This window comes from Budorcas taxicolor, chromosome 14 (genome assembly GCF_023091745.1).
Source record: "Budorcas taxicolor isolate Tak-1 chromosome 14, Takin1.1, whole genome shotgun sequence".
In the NCBI taxonomy this organism is placed as follows: domain Eukaryota; kingdom Metazoa; phylum Chordata; class Mammalia; order Artiodactyla; family Bovidae; genus Budorcas; species Budorcas taxicolor.
In genome coordinates this window covers 52,349,780-52,363,955 of record NC_068923.1, presented here as the reverse complement: position 1 = coordinate 52,363,955, position 14,176 = coordinate 52,349,780, and positions in this window count along the sequence as shown.

Genomic DNA, 14,176 nt, shown 5'->3' with positions numbered 1-14,176 from the left:
CTGTTGCTGTTGATTATTGACTGTTCTAAGTCAATCAGGATGGAATTGGATAATTTTGAATTTCAAATATGGAAAATACTGTTTTAAAAAATCAGAACTGAATACCTTTTTAGTTCATACATAATACATGCTATTTTAGCCCATATTTCACATTCTGTTGATTTCCTTACCCACTTTCAAAGAAACTAGACAAATGCTTAGAATATTGTTTATTGTATTTTATAATAATAGTCACCCTTTTCATTTCATTTTAAAGAGTTCTAATATAGAGGTCCTTATATTTTGAACATATCTTCATGTATGACTTCATTTCACTCCGTAACCCTAAAAACAATGATAGGGGAACTAGTGAAATAATCAGATATTTTATCAGTCACACACACAATCAGTCTACCTACTTTTAAAAACTGTAGGACATTACTAGTGATGATAAACTGAAGTGCTATTTATCTCGGTTTAGTAAAAGGACTCGGAGAAGGCAATGGCACTCCACTCCAGTACTCTTGCCTGGAAAATCCCATGGACAGAGGAGCCTGGTAGATTGCAGTACATGGGGTCGCTAAGAGTTGGGCACGACTGAACAACTTCACTTTCACTTTTCACTTTCATGCATTGGAGAGGGAAATGGCAACCCACTCCAGTGTTCTTGCCTGGAGAATCTCAGGAATGTGGAGCCTGGGGGGCTGCCGTCTATGGGGTCACACAGAGTCAGAAAGACTGAAGCAACTTAGCAACAGCAGTAAAAGGACTGACCTGTAGAGAAATTAGCAAATTATTTAGTCTGGAAATGATAGAACTAGAGAGGATTCCAGAGATAAATTGGTCTTGATTTTCAAACAGATAATCCAGAGCATATAGAGAAGATAGATACACTCAATAAAATAAATGTAGGTTGATTTTTACAGTTCGTTTCTACAGTATTGACCCTGCCATGGTTGATCTTTCTTATGTTCACCCAAAACTTCTTTTGTAGTAAATTAAAAACAACAACAACAGCAACAACAACAAAAAATACCTGCAGAATAATGGCATACTTTTGATAGATCCTCTTTATTTGCTGAAGATAAACCAATTTTTTATTCTATCTTATTTCCCTTAATTCCCTTCCCTTATCTAAATGATATACATTTTCCATTTCTTAAATATTACATTTATGTTTCTGCTTGGAATCCTTCCTGACTTTCAGAGTTCTTTTGCAAGATGAACATCTAACCATCATTGCTCTTTTTTCGTTTGTAGCTACTGTTTTCTATTTATGATCTTCTTGACAAAAATGTTACAAAAGTTTATGAAACTATTGTTTTTAGTATTACATGTCTTTCACAAAAAAATGACAACATATCATCAAGTATTTTATAGCATTTTTAATCTTCAGTTTTTCATTTCATTATAATTTTCATCATTTCATAATTATGATTTACTGTGGGCAGACTATTTATCTGTTTTAGACTTTACAAAATGAGTGTTAAGTGAAGTTTAATCATATCAAAGCTAATGATACATACCTAACTATAATCATAGTTTTTGGAATTTTTCCTATTTTATCTATTTATTTTTAGCTGTGTTGGGTCCTCGTTGCTGCGTGGTCTTTCCTTTAGTTGCAGAGAGTAAGGGCTACTGTCTAGTTGCAGGGCATGAACTTATTGTGGTGACTTCTCTTGTTGCAAAAGCACAGGCACTTGTGTGCAGGCTTCAGTAGTTGAGGCTCGTGTGCTCAGTAGTTGTGACTCGAGTGCTCTAGAGCGCAAGCTCAATAGTTTTGGTGCATGGGCTTAGTTGCTCCGTTGCGTTTGGGATCTTCCACCACTGAGCCACCAGGGAAGCCCTAGGCTTTGTTAAATTGATCATATATCTTCATATGAAAGTAAAAGTATAATTGAGAAGATGACCCTCTCTGGCACTGGAATATTTCAAGTTTATATGTGCTCTGAGTCCTTAATTCTCAGAATCAGAAATGTCAATATTTAGTGTAAACTTAAAATCCATGTTGCTATTTCCAGTAATAGCCTCTACTGTTTACTTCTGTAAATTTTTTACTAGTATCTTTTTGCTTTATTTCACTATACATTTGTAACCATAGAATCCAGCTCTTTCTTGCCCTTTCTTTACATAAGTATGCACATATACACAGAATTTATATGAACACATATAACACATATACTCTTAAACAAGAATATATGAGTATGCACATATCCACTTATATGTGTATCTATGTAAAGACACAGAACTCTGTCTGCGGTTTCCATTGGGAGAAGAAACGAAAATGTTAGTGCTAGCTAAGGCTTTCAAGGGTTTTGGTAGAGCTTAATTTGTTCCTGTCTTAATAAAACCCAATACTTTACAAACATTAGTAGTTCATTTTTTACCACAATCACTCTACAAGATAGTGTTATCTATACTTTGGAGATCAGAAAACTGAGTATCACAGACAAAAAGCAAAATCATTTCAGAGAGCAAGACCACTAGTACAGAAACTAAATTGATTCCAAAGATAACTAGCTCTAAGACAAATGGTCTCAACTAGTGGCTACTCAGTTGGTATTCATATGTCCATATGTACTTGATTATTTTTCCAGAATGAAACACACAGATCATTCATGTGTGAAAAGACTACACTAATTTGCAATTAAAAACTCCAAGACTTTTCATCTGTAATAATGGTTTTGCAAACAACTGTATTTTCCAGTTTCTAGACACTTCCTTAAGGATAAGAACTAGTTATTTTAATATATAAAAGTCAGGGTCAAGATGCATTAGTGACTGGAATAGGTTTTATTGCACTAACAAGATTAGATAATATTTTTAATGGCTTTGTCTTTCTTACGAACAAGTATTTCTCAAGGTTTTAACATCACACAGGATAGATTTTTCATAAAACCTTGATCTTTGGCTGATATACTTTTAATAACATATTTCAAATCATCTCTTTTCTCTACATTTTATTTTTCCTACTTGCCTAGCCTCACTTCAAGACCTTTCTCATTTTGATCCTTTATTTCTGGTATCCTTGATTCTAATACATGTGCACACCAACCCACTTTTGATGACTCTACTAGAGGGTGTTAGAAGTGATTCTGACAATGTTCCTTTACCCTTTTCTTCATTTCATACTTCAGGTTGAAAATGCCCTCCTCGTCCAGTCAAACAAATAACTGATAGCACCAATCAATGATTGCCACACACTGCTTCTCCTTGTATTACATGAAATGTTGGAGAGGCCCTACTTTCCACATTTCAAATAATTTTTTTTTCCCATGCAACACTCACCTCCTAGCTCTTCTTCAATTGTAAGATTTCATGTTTCTCATACTCTTTTTTTCTGATGCTAAAGGCAAATCTTGTAATATTAATTTTCAACTAGAGTGCAATAGTTTGACATTTTCCCTTTGATTCCTATAAATATTATATGAATTATATAAGCATCTATATAACGCATATCCAGTTCAGTTCAGTTCAGTCACTCAGCCATGTCCGACTCTTTGCAACACCATGGACTGCAGTATGCCAGGCTTCCAAATCCATCACCAACTCCCAGAGTTTACTCAAACTCATGTCCACTGAGTTGGTGATGCCATCCAACCATCTCATCCTCTGAGGTCTGCCTTCAGTCTTTCCCAGCATCAGGGTCATTTCAAATGAGTCAGCTCTTTGCAACAGGTGGCCAAAGTATTGGAGTTTCAGCATCAGCATCAATCATCTCAATGAATATTCAGGACTGATTTCCACTAGGGTGGACTGGTTGGATCTTCTTGCTGTCCAAGGGACTCTCAACAGTCTTCTTCAACACCACAGTTCAAAAGCATCAAGTCTTCGGCACTCAGCTTTCTTTAGAGTCCAGCTCTCACATCCATACATGACTACAGGAGAAACCAAAGCTCTGACTAGATGGACCTTTGTCACCAAAGTATTATCTCTGCTTTTTAATACTCTGTCTAGGTTGTTCATAACTTTTCTTCCAAGGAGTAAGCGTCTTTTACTTTCATGGCTGCAGTCGCCATGCACTGATTTTGGAGGCTAAAACATAAAGCCTCTGGCAGTTTCCATCGTTTCCCCATCTATTGACCATGAAGTGATAGGACCAGATGTCATGACCTTCGTTTTCTGAATGCTGAGCTTTAACTCAACTCTTTCACTTTCCTCTTTCACCTTCATCAAGAGGCTCTTTAGTTCTTCTTCACTTTCTGCCATAAGGGTGGTGTCATCTGCATATCTGAGGTTATCGATAATTCTCCCAGCAATCTTGATTCCAGCTTGTGCTTCCTCCAGCCCAGTGTTTCTCATGATGTACTCTGCATATAAGTTAAATAAGCGAGGTGACAATAGGCAACTTCGATGTACTCCTTTTCCTATTTGGAACCAGTCTGTTGTTCCACCTCCAGTTCTAACTGTTGCTTCTTGACCTGCATACAGATTTCTCAGGAGGAAGGTCATGTGGTCTGGTATTCCCCTCTCTTTAAGAAGTTTCCACATTTTGTTGTGATCCACACAGTCAAAGTCTTTGGCATGGTCAATAAACAAGAAGTGGCTGTTTTTCATGAACACTCTTTGCTTTTTTGTTAATCCAGTAGATGTTGGCAATTTGATCTCTGGTTCTTCTGCCTTTTCTAAAACCAGCTTGAACATCTGAAAGTTCACGGTTCACGTATTGCTGAAAACTGGCTTGGAGAATTTTGAGCATTACTTTACTAGCGTGTGAGATGAGTGCAATTGTGCTGTAGTTTGAGCATTCTTTGGCATTGCCTTTCCTTGGGGTTGGAATGAAAACTGACCTTTTCCAGTTCTGTGACCACTGCTGCATTTTCCAAATTTGCTGGCATGATGAGTGCAGTGCTTTCACAGTATCACCTTTTAGGATTTGAAATAGCTCAACCTGAATTACATCACCTCCACTAGCTTTGTTCATAGTGATGCTTCCTAAGACGAGCCACAGCTGCACGGCCCTGGAGTGGCAAGCGGCCAAGCGGAGATCCCCCACATCCAAGGTAAGAGAAACCCCAGTAAGATGGTAGATGTTTAGAGACAGCATCAGAGGGCAGACTGAAATCACAATCACAGAAAGCTAACCAATCTGATCACATGGACCACAGCTTTGTGTAACTCAATGAAACTATGAGCCATGCCATGTAGGGCCACCCAAGACTGACGAGTCATGGTGGACAGTTCGGACAAATTGTGGTCCTTTGGAGAAGGGAATGGCAAACCACTTCAGTATTCTTGCCTTGAGAACCCATGAAAAGAATGAAAAGGCAAAAAGATAGGACACTGAATGATGAACTCCCCAGGTCGTTAGGTGCCCAATGTGCTACTGGAGATCAGTGGAGAAATAGCTCCAGAAAGAAAGAAGAGATGGAGCCAAAGCAAGAACAACACCCACCTGGGGATATGACTGGTGATGGAAGTAAGGTCCAATGCTGTAAAGAACAGTATTACATAGGAACCTGGAATGTTAAGTCCATGAATCAAGGCAAATTGTAAGTGGTCAAACAGGAGATAGCAAGAGTGAATGTTGACATTTTAGGAATCAGCAAACTAAAATGGACTGGAATGGGTGAATTTAACTCAGATGACCATCATATCTACTACTGTGGGCAAGAATCCCTTAGAAGAAATGAAGTAGCCATCATAGTCAATAAAAGAGTCCAAAATGCAATACTTGGATGCAATCTCAAAAACGACAGAATGATCTCTGTTCATTTCCAAGGTAAACCATTCAATATCACAATAATCCAAGTCTATGCTCCAACCAGTAACGCTGAAGAAGATGAAATTGAATGGGTCTAGGAAGACCTATAGGACCTTCTAGAACTAACACCCAAAAAAGATATCTTTTCCATTATAGGGGATTGGAATGCAAAAGTAGGAAATCAAGAAACACATGGAGTAACAGGCAAATTTGTCCTTGGAGTACAGAATGAAACAGGGCAAAGGGTAATACAGTTTTGCCAAGAAAATGCACTGGTTATAGCAAATACTCTCTTCCAACAACACAAGAGAAGATTCTACACATGGACATCACCAGATGGCCAACAGCAAAATCAGACTGATTATATTCTTTGCAGCTAAAGATAAAGACGTTCTATACAGTCAGCAAAAACAAGACCTGGAGCTGACTGTGGCTCAGATCATGAATTCCTCATGGCCAAATTCAGACTTATATTGAAGAAAGTAGGGAAAACCACTAGATCATTCAGGTATGACCTAAATCAAATCCCTTATGATTATACAGTGGAAGTGAGAAATAGATTTAAGGGACTAGATCTGATAGACAGAGTGCCTGATGAACTATGGACTCAGGTTCATGACATTGTACAGGAAACAGGAATCAAGACCATTCCCAAGAAAAGGAAATGCAAAAAAGCAAAATGGTTGTCTGAGGAGGACTTACAAATAGCTGTGAAAAGAAGAGAAGGAAAAGCAATGGAGTGTGTGCATGGGAATTTTTGAAAGAATTTGCCATTATCTGCATTACCTCTACCATATTTTGGCCTTAGGTCAAAAAAAGGAAGAGAATACAGCCCTGCCCTTCAATGGAAAATTGGATTAAAGATTTACTAAGCTAGGTCAATTTTCATTCCAATTCCAAAGAAAGGCAATGCCAAAGAATGCTCAAACTACCGCACAATTGCACTCATCTCACGTGCTAGTAAAGTAATGCTCAAAATTCTCCAAGCCAGGCTTCAGTAATACGTGAACCGTGAACTTCCTGATGTTCAAGCTGGTTTTAGAAAAGGCAGTAGAACCAGAGATCAAATTGCCAACATCTGCTAGATCATGGAAAAATCAAAAGAGTTCCAGAAAAACATCTCTTTCTGCTTTATTGACTATGCCAAAGCCTTTGACTGTGTGGATCACAATAAACTGTGGAAAGTTCTGAAAGACATGGGAATACCAGACCACCTGACCTCCTCTTGAGAAATCTGTATGCAGGTCAGGAAGCAACAGTTAGAACTGGATATGGAACAACCGACTGGTTCCAAATAGGAAAAGGAGTACGTCAAGGCTGTATATTGTCACCCTGCTTATTTAACTTATATGCAGAGTATATCCAGAGAAACGCTAGACTGGAAGAAGCACAAGCTAGAATCAAGAATGCTGGGAGAAATATCAATAACCTCAGACATGCAGATGACACCACCCTTATGGCAGAAAGTGAAGAGGAACTAAAAAGCCTCTTGATGAAAGTGAAAGTGGAGAGTGAAAAAGTTGGCCTAAAGCTCAACATTCAGAAAACGAAGATCATGGCATCCAGTCCCATCACTTCATAGGAAATAGATGGGGAAACAGTGGAAACAGTGTCAGACTTTATTTTTCTGGGCTCCAAAATCACTGCAGATGCTGATTGCAGCCATGGAATTAAAAGATGCTTACTCCTTGGAAGAAAAGTTATGACCAACCTAGATAGCATATTCAAAAGCAGAGACATTACTTTGCCGACTAAGGTCCATCTAGTCACGGCTATGGTTTTTCCTGTGGTCATGTATGGATGTGAGAGTTGGACTGTGAAGAAGGCTGAGCACTGAAGAATTTATGTGTTTGAACTGTGGTGTTGGAGAAGACTCTTGAGAGTCCCTTGGACTGCAAGGAGATCCAACCAGTCCATTCTGAAGGAGATTAGCCCTGGGATTTCTTTGGAAGGAATGATGCTAAAGCTGAAACTCCAGTACTTTGGCCACCTCATGCGAAGAGTTGACTCGTTGGAAAAGACTCAGATGCTGGGAGGGATTGGGGGCAGGAGGAGAAGGGGACGACAGAGGATGAAGTGGCTGGATGGCATCACTGACTTGATGGACGTGAATCTGAGTGAACTCCGGGAGTTGGTGATGGACAGGGAGGCCTGGCGTACTGCGATTCATGGGGTCTCAAAGAGTCAGACACGACTGAGTGACTGAACTGAACTGAACTGAAGCTAGGTCCTGCCCATCAGAAAAAGACCCAGTTTCCCCCTCAGTCAGTCCCTCCCATCAGGAAGCTTCCATAAGCCTTTTATCTTTCCCCATCAGAGGGCAGACAGAATGAAAACCACAATCACAGAAAACTAACCATTGAGCCTTGTCTAGCTCAATGAAACTATGAGCCATGCTGTGTAGGGCCGCCTAAGATATTCTGGTCATCGTGGAGAGTTCTGACAAAACGTGGTCCACTGGAGAAGGGAATTGCAAACCACTTCAGTATTCTTCCCTTGAGAACCCCATGAACAGTATGAAAAGGCAAAAAGATAGGAAACTGAAAAATGAACTCTGCAGGTCAGTAGGTGCCCAGTATGCTACTGGAGATCAGTGGAGAACTAACTCTAGGAAGAATGAAGGGATGGAGCCAAAGCATAAACAACACCCAGTTGGGGATGTGACTGGTGATGCAAGTAAAGTTCGATGCTATAAAGAACTGTATTGCATAGGAACCTGGAATGTTAGGTCCATGAATCAAGGCAAATTTTAAGTGGTCAAACAGGAGATAGCAAGAGTGAATGTTGACATTTTAGGAATCAGTGAGCTAAAATGGACTGGAATGGGTGAATTTAACTCAGATGACCATCATATCTACTACTGTGGGCAAGAATCCCTTAGAAGAAATGAAGTAGCCATTATAGTCAATAAAAGAGTCAAAATGCAGTACTTGGATGCAATCTCAAAAACGACAGAATGATCTCTGTTCATTTCCAAAGTAAACCATTCAATATCACAGTAATCCAAGTCTATGCCTGACCAGTAATGCAGAAGAAGCTGAAGTTGAATGGTTCTCGAAGACCTATAGGACATTCTAGAACTAACACCCAAGAAAAAAATAATGCATATTAATATACACTTAATTAATATGCATTATATAATATACATGTATAATGCATGTATGTATTATATATAATAAATAAAAAATTCTCTATATAACAAATATGTATGTGTGCATATACACTACATATACATTTATATCTAAAATGCATTTTCAATCAATAGGAGAACAAAGCATATGTGTTTCTATGTAGCATTTGTCTTAGAATTAAACTTCATGGATAGGATAAAGTAATGCTAACAATTGTTGTGGTTAAACCACAAAATCTCTGTTGCTTAATAAAATAGGTATTTCTTTCTTGCTAATATAAAAGAGAGTCCAGTGCGAGTCTTACCTATAAGCTGGCTATCATCTAAAACCTTTTTTCATATGGTATTTCTACCTATAACAAGTTGTTTCAAAAGTCACCATTAGTGTTTTTTCCAGCTCACCATTATGGACAGAGTTTAGAAGACTGAGTAGGAGAAGTCATTCTGAAGAAGCATGGAAGTGGCCCGCATCTCCTCTGCTTGCTTTCTGTTGATTAGAAATCAGTCACACTGACAACTAATGACTAGAGAGGCTGGAAACCCTAGTTTATTTGCTTAGTTAAATTTCTTCTCCAGGAAGAGAGAGACAAAATTGGTAAAGAGCTAGCCTTTCTCTGCAAGAGAAAGTCTAATGACAACATGCTGTGCATAGAACCTATAAGTCTTCAACTGCTGGACAGAAAAAATTTCAGAACAGGAAAACAAGACAAGTTCCTGGAAGTTCTGGGCAAGTCATTAGAAGTTTATTGAGAAGATAGGAAATACAAATGATGTAAACCACAGTGGAACATCCTATTGCAACTTCACATTGTAGCTTGATACATGCTATCCAAGTGCTCCTATGGGAACTCCCTTCCCCCTCGTGGCTTCAGCAGCAAAGGCTAGTGGAGAATCCCTGTGTGCCTCTCTAATCTTAAAATCTACTCTTAATTGGAGTAGAGATTAAATTTTTGAGACAAAAAGAAATCTACTCTCCAGGAGAGTACACTTAGGAAAATGTTGTTCTTCAAGAAAAAGAAATGAAAAAAAGCAAAATGGCTGTGTGAGGAGGCCTTACAAATAGCTGTGAAAAGAAGGGAAGCGAAAAGCAAAGGAGAAAAGGAAAGATATGTCCATTTGAATGCAGAGTTCTGAAAAATAGCAAGGAGAGATAAGGAAGCATTACTCAGTGATCAGTGCAAAGAAATAGAGGAAAACAACAGAATGGGAAAAACTAGAGATCTCTTCAAGATACTTAGAGGTACCAAGGGAACATTTCATGCAAAGATGGGCTCAATAAAGGACAGAAATAGTAGGGACCTAACAGCAGCAGATGGAGAAGGCAATGGCACCCCACTCCAGTACTCTTGCCTGGAAAATCCCATGGACGGAGGAGCCTGGCAGGCTGCAGTCCATGGGGTCACAAAGAGTCGGACACGACTGAAGTGACAGCAGCAGCAGCAACAACAGAAGCAGAAGATATTAAGAAGAGGTGGCAAGAATACACAGAAGAACTGTACAAAAAACATCTTCACGACCAAGATAATCACGATGATGTGATCACTCACCTAGGGCCAGACATCCTGGAATGTGAAGTCAAGTGGGCCTTAGGAAACGTCACTACGAACAAAGCTAGTGGAGGTGATGTAATTCAGATTGAGCTATTTCAAATCCTGGAAGATGATGCTGTGAAAGTGCTACACTCAATATCCCACCAAATTTGGAAAACTCAGCAGTGGCCACAGGACTGGAAAAGGTCAGTTTTCATTCCAATCCCAAAGAAAGGCAAGGCCAAAGAATGCTCAAACTATCACACAATTGCACTCATCTCACACACTAGTAAAGTAATGCTCAAAATTCTCCAAGCCAGGCTTCAGCAATACGTGAACTGTGAACTTCCAGATGTTCAAGCTGGTTTTAGAAAAGGCAGAGGAACAAGAGATCAAATTGCTAACATCCGCTGGATCATCGAAAACACAAGAGAGTACCAGAAAAACATCTACTTCTGGTTTATTGACTATGCCAAAGCTTTTGACTGTGTGGATCACAATCAACTGTGGAAAATTCTGAAAGAGATGGGAATACCAGACCACCTGCCTCTTGAGAAACCTTTATGCAGGTCAGGAAGCAGCAGTTAGAACTGGACATGGAACAACAGACTGGTTCCAAGTAGGAAAAGGAGTACGTCAAGGCTGTATATTGTCACCCTGTTTATTTAACTTATATGCAGAGTACATCATAAAAAATGCTGGACTGGAGGAAGCACAAGCTGGAATCAAGATTGCTGGGAGAAATATCAATAACCTCAGATATGCAGATGACACCACCCTTATGGCAGAAAGTGAAGAAGAACTAAAGAGCCTCTTGATGAAAGTGAAAGAGGAGAGTGAAAAAGTTAGCTTAAAGCTCAACATTCAGAAAACAAAGATCATGGCATCTGGTCCCATCACTTCACGGGAAATAGATGGGGAAACAGTGGAAACAGTGGGTGACTTTATTTTTCTGGGCTCCAAAATTAGTGCAGACGGTGACTGCAGCCATGAAATTAAAAGTCACTTACTATTTGGAAGGAAAGTTTTGATCAACCTAGACAGCATATTAAAAAGCAGAGACATTACTTTGTAAAGGGCTTCCCTGGTGGCTCAGAGGTTAAAGCATCTGCCTATAATGCTGGAGACCTGGGTTCGATCCCTGGGTCGGGAAGATCCCCTGGAGAAGGAAATGGCAACCCACTCCAGTACTCTTGCCTGGAGAATCCCATGGAGAGAGGAGCCTACAGTCCATGGGGTTGCAAAGAGTCAGACTTGTCTGAGCAACTTCACTTCACTTTACTTTGTCAACAAAGGTCGTTCTAGTCAAGGCTATGGTTTTTCCAATAGTCATGTATGGATGTGAGACTATAAAGACTATAAAGAAAGCTGAGCGCTGAGGAATTGGTGCTTTTGAATTGTAGTGTTGAAGAAGACTCTTGAGAGTCCCTTGGACTGCAAGGAGATCCAGCCAGTCCATCCTAAAGGAGATCAGCCCTGGGTGTTCATTGGTAGGACTGATTTTGAAGCTGAAACTCCAATACTTTGGCCACCTAATGTGAAGAGCTGACTCATATGAAAAAACTTTGATGCTGGGAAAGATTGAAGCAGGAGGTGAAGGGGACAACAGAGGATGAGATGGTTGGATGGCATCACCAACTGGATGAGCATGGGTTTGGGTGGACTCCAGGAATTGGTGATGGACAGGGAGGCCTGGCATTCATGAGGTCACAAAGGCTTGGACACGACTGAGTGACTGAACTGAACTGAACTGAAGTTCTATTTTGCCTCTGACATTAACACCAATTATTGATGATTTTTTTCTTTCTACTAAGAAAGTAAAAATATTTTCAAGCCTTCATAAAAGTTTCCATAAATATGTAATATATTTATATTGTAAAAATACTGTATTTAAAACATTGCCTCTAGATGTAAGTAAGGAGAGGAAAATACTTTGCAACAGCAAGTACAAAGTGGATGTTTTCAGTTTTAATTGTGATTAAAAAGGGGACACAAATTCCAGGGGCCAAATATGTAGTGGTACACTGGCTTGGGCTAGGGTAACTCATTGACATAAGAGGAGGAGACAGTGGAGAAACTGCAGAAATTAGCATACAAAGTTCTCCTATGTAACAAATGCTTTACAGTTGACAGTTTATAACCACAGAAACCAAGGTTCAAAAAATTCATGCAAGGACACAGACCTGAAAAGTAGTTCACCCTGAATTTGAATTGATGTCTGATTCCAAAGTCCATATTTTTTCTATTTAACAGAATGTGGAGGCATTAGTATTTTACTTACCATTCTGTATTTTAGTAAAATGTTTCTTTCTTGGTATTATAATCTATGTATTTTGTCGGCATGCTCTTTATCCCCTTCTGGTAACACACATTTTGCATCCTCAAATGCCTAACAGAGTATTATGTAGAGATCATGACTGCAAATTCTTTTTCTAAAAGACTAATTACATAATCTGTCATGGAAGAAGATAAAAGAACTAAATTGCCATTCATATGATTTCCTATTAAAGATACATCACTCTGCTCCTAACCCATAATAACCTCTATTTGAAGTTCCTCATTCACTTTGTTGTATGTACAGGTCAAACTGAACAAGCTACACACAATAAATGCATAAATCAGAGCATAAGAACTTATCAGACTAAATCTTAGAAGTGTATTCTCTTCAATAGAGCCAATTATGTCTAGTTTTTAAACATCAGACAGCATTTGGACCTTTGTTAGCTCTTATAGTAACACAATTCCAGCCATTTTAACATTTTAAAATATGCTGTAATGGCATTTTTCCAACTTAAATGTATTGTTTTTAAATAGAAGCTATTTCCTTCCATTATCAGTATGCATTTAAACTGTTGAACACAAACTAAAATACGGCATTTGTAATTTTAAATGAAACTATCTTTGCATAATTATTTGGTTGGCCATACAGATTGTGGAATACAAGTCATTTCAAACTACATAAATATTCATGATCTGTTTATTCTACTTAAAATGTAATCTGAATGCATGCTGCTAATCTTTGTATTGAGAGTTCTTTAAAAATATGTGTCTGTTTTGATATATGTATTTGAAGTTCAAAAAAACAAGAAAGTCATATCCTAAAATGGGTAGCTGTTCTGTGTGTTGGGTTTTTTTGTGTATTCTGTACAGTAAACTTTAATGGCCAGGCTTGACAATATTATTACATCTCATGACATAGTCTGCATTGAAATTGTTTCCAAGCTTTTACTATACTAATTTTAATGCAACTATCTAAAAGAGTAAGAGTTTAGAAAATGCAAAAGTAAATTATCATATGAAAGAGTATGTTAATATAATTAAAATCAAGTTCCAAGATAAAAAGTAATAAACATTCTTAAATTGGAAGCTTTATTAGAAGTCATCTGGTTGCACAATCTGTCCAGTGCATCACTCCTACCGACATCGGGCAGTAATCCCAGGTTCCAGCTCTAGAGATGTTATGAGAAACAGTAAATCCACACTTAAGCAATTTTTAGTTAACTGGAAAACCACTGGTTTCTGAGGGGTTGTTTTGTTTTTGTTTTTGTTTTTGTTTTTTCTTTTATGCTCTTGGTTTCAGAACACTACTCCTTCAATTGAATCAACACTTTTCCTATTGAAATTATCATTTATAAGTTAGAAATATTTGGTCTTGAGCTACACCACACATATTGAAGATTTGTTTTGCATAATAAAGTCTCCAATGTGATTCATTTATATATTTTTCATCAGGTCTTTGAAAAAAAATACTTTCATATGAAAGTAGACAAGATAGGAGGCTCAGATGGTAAACAACAGACTGATTCAAAATTAGGAAGTGAGTATATCAAGGCT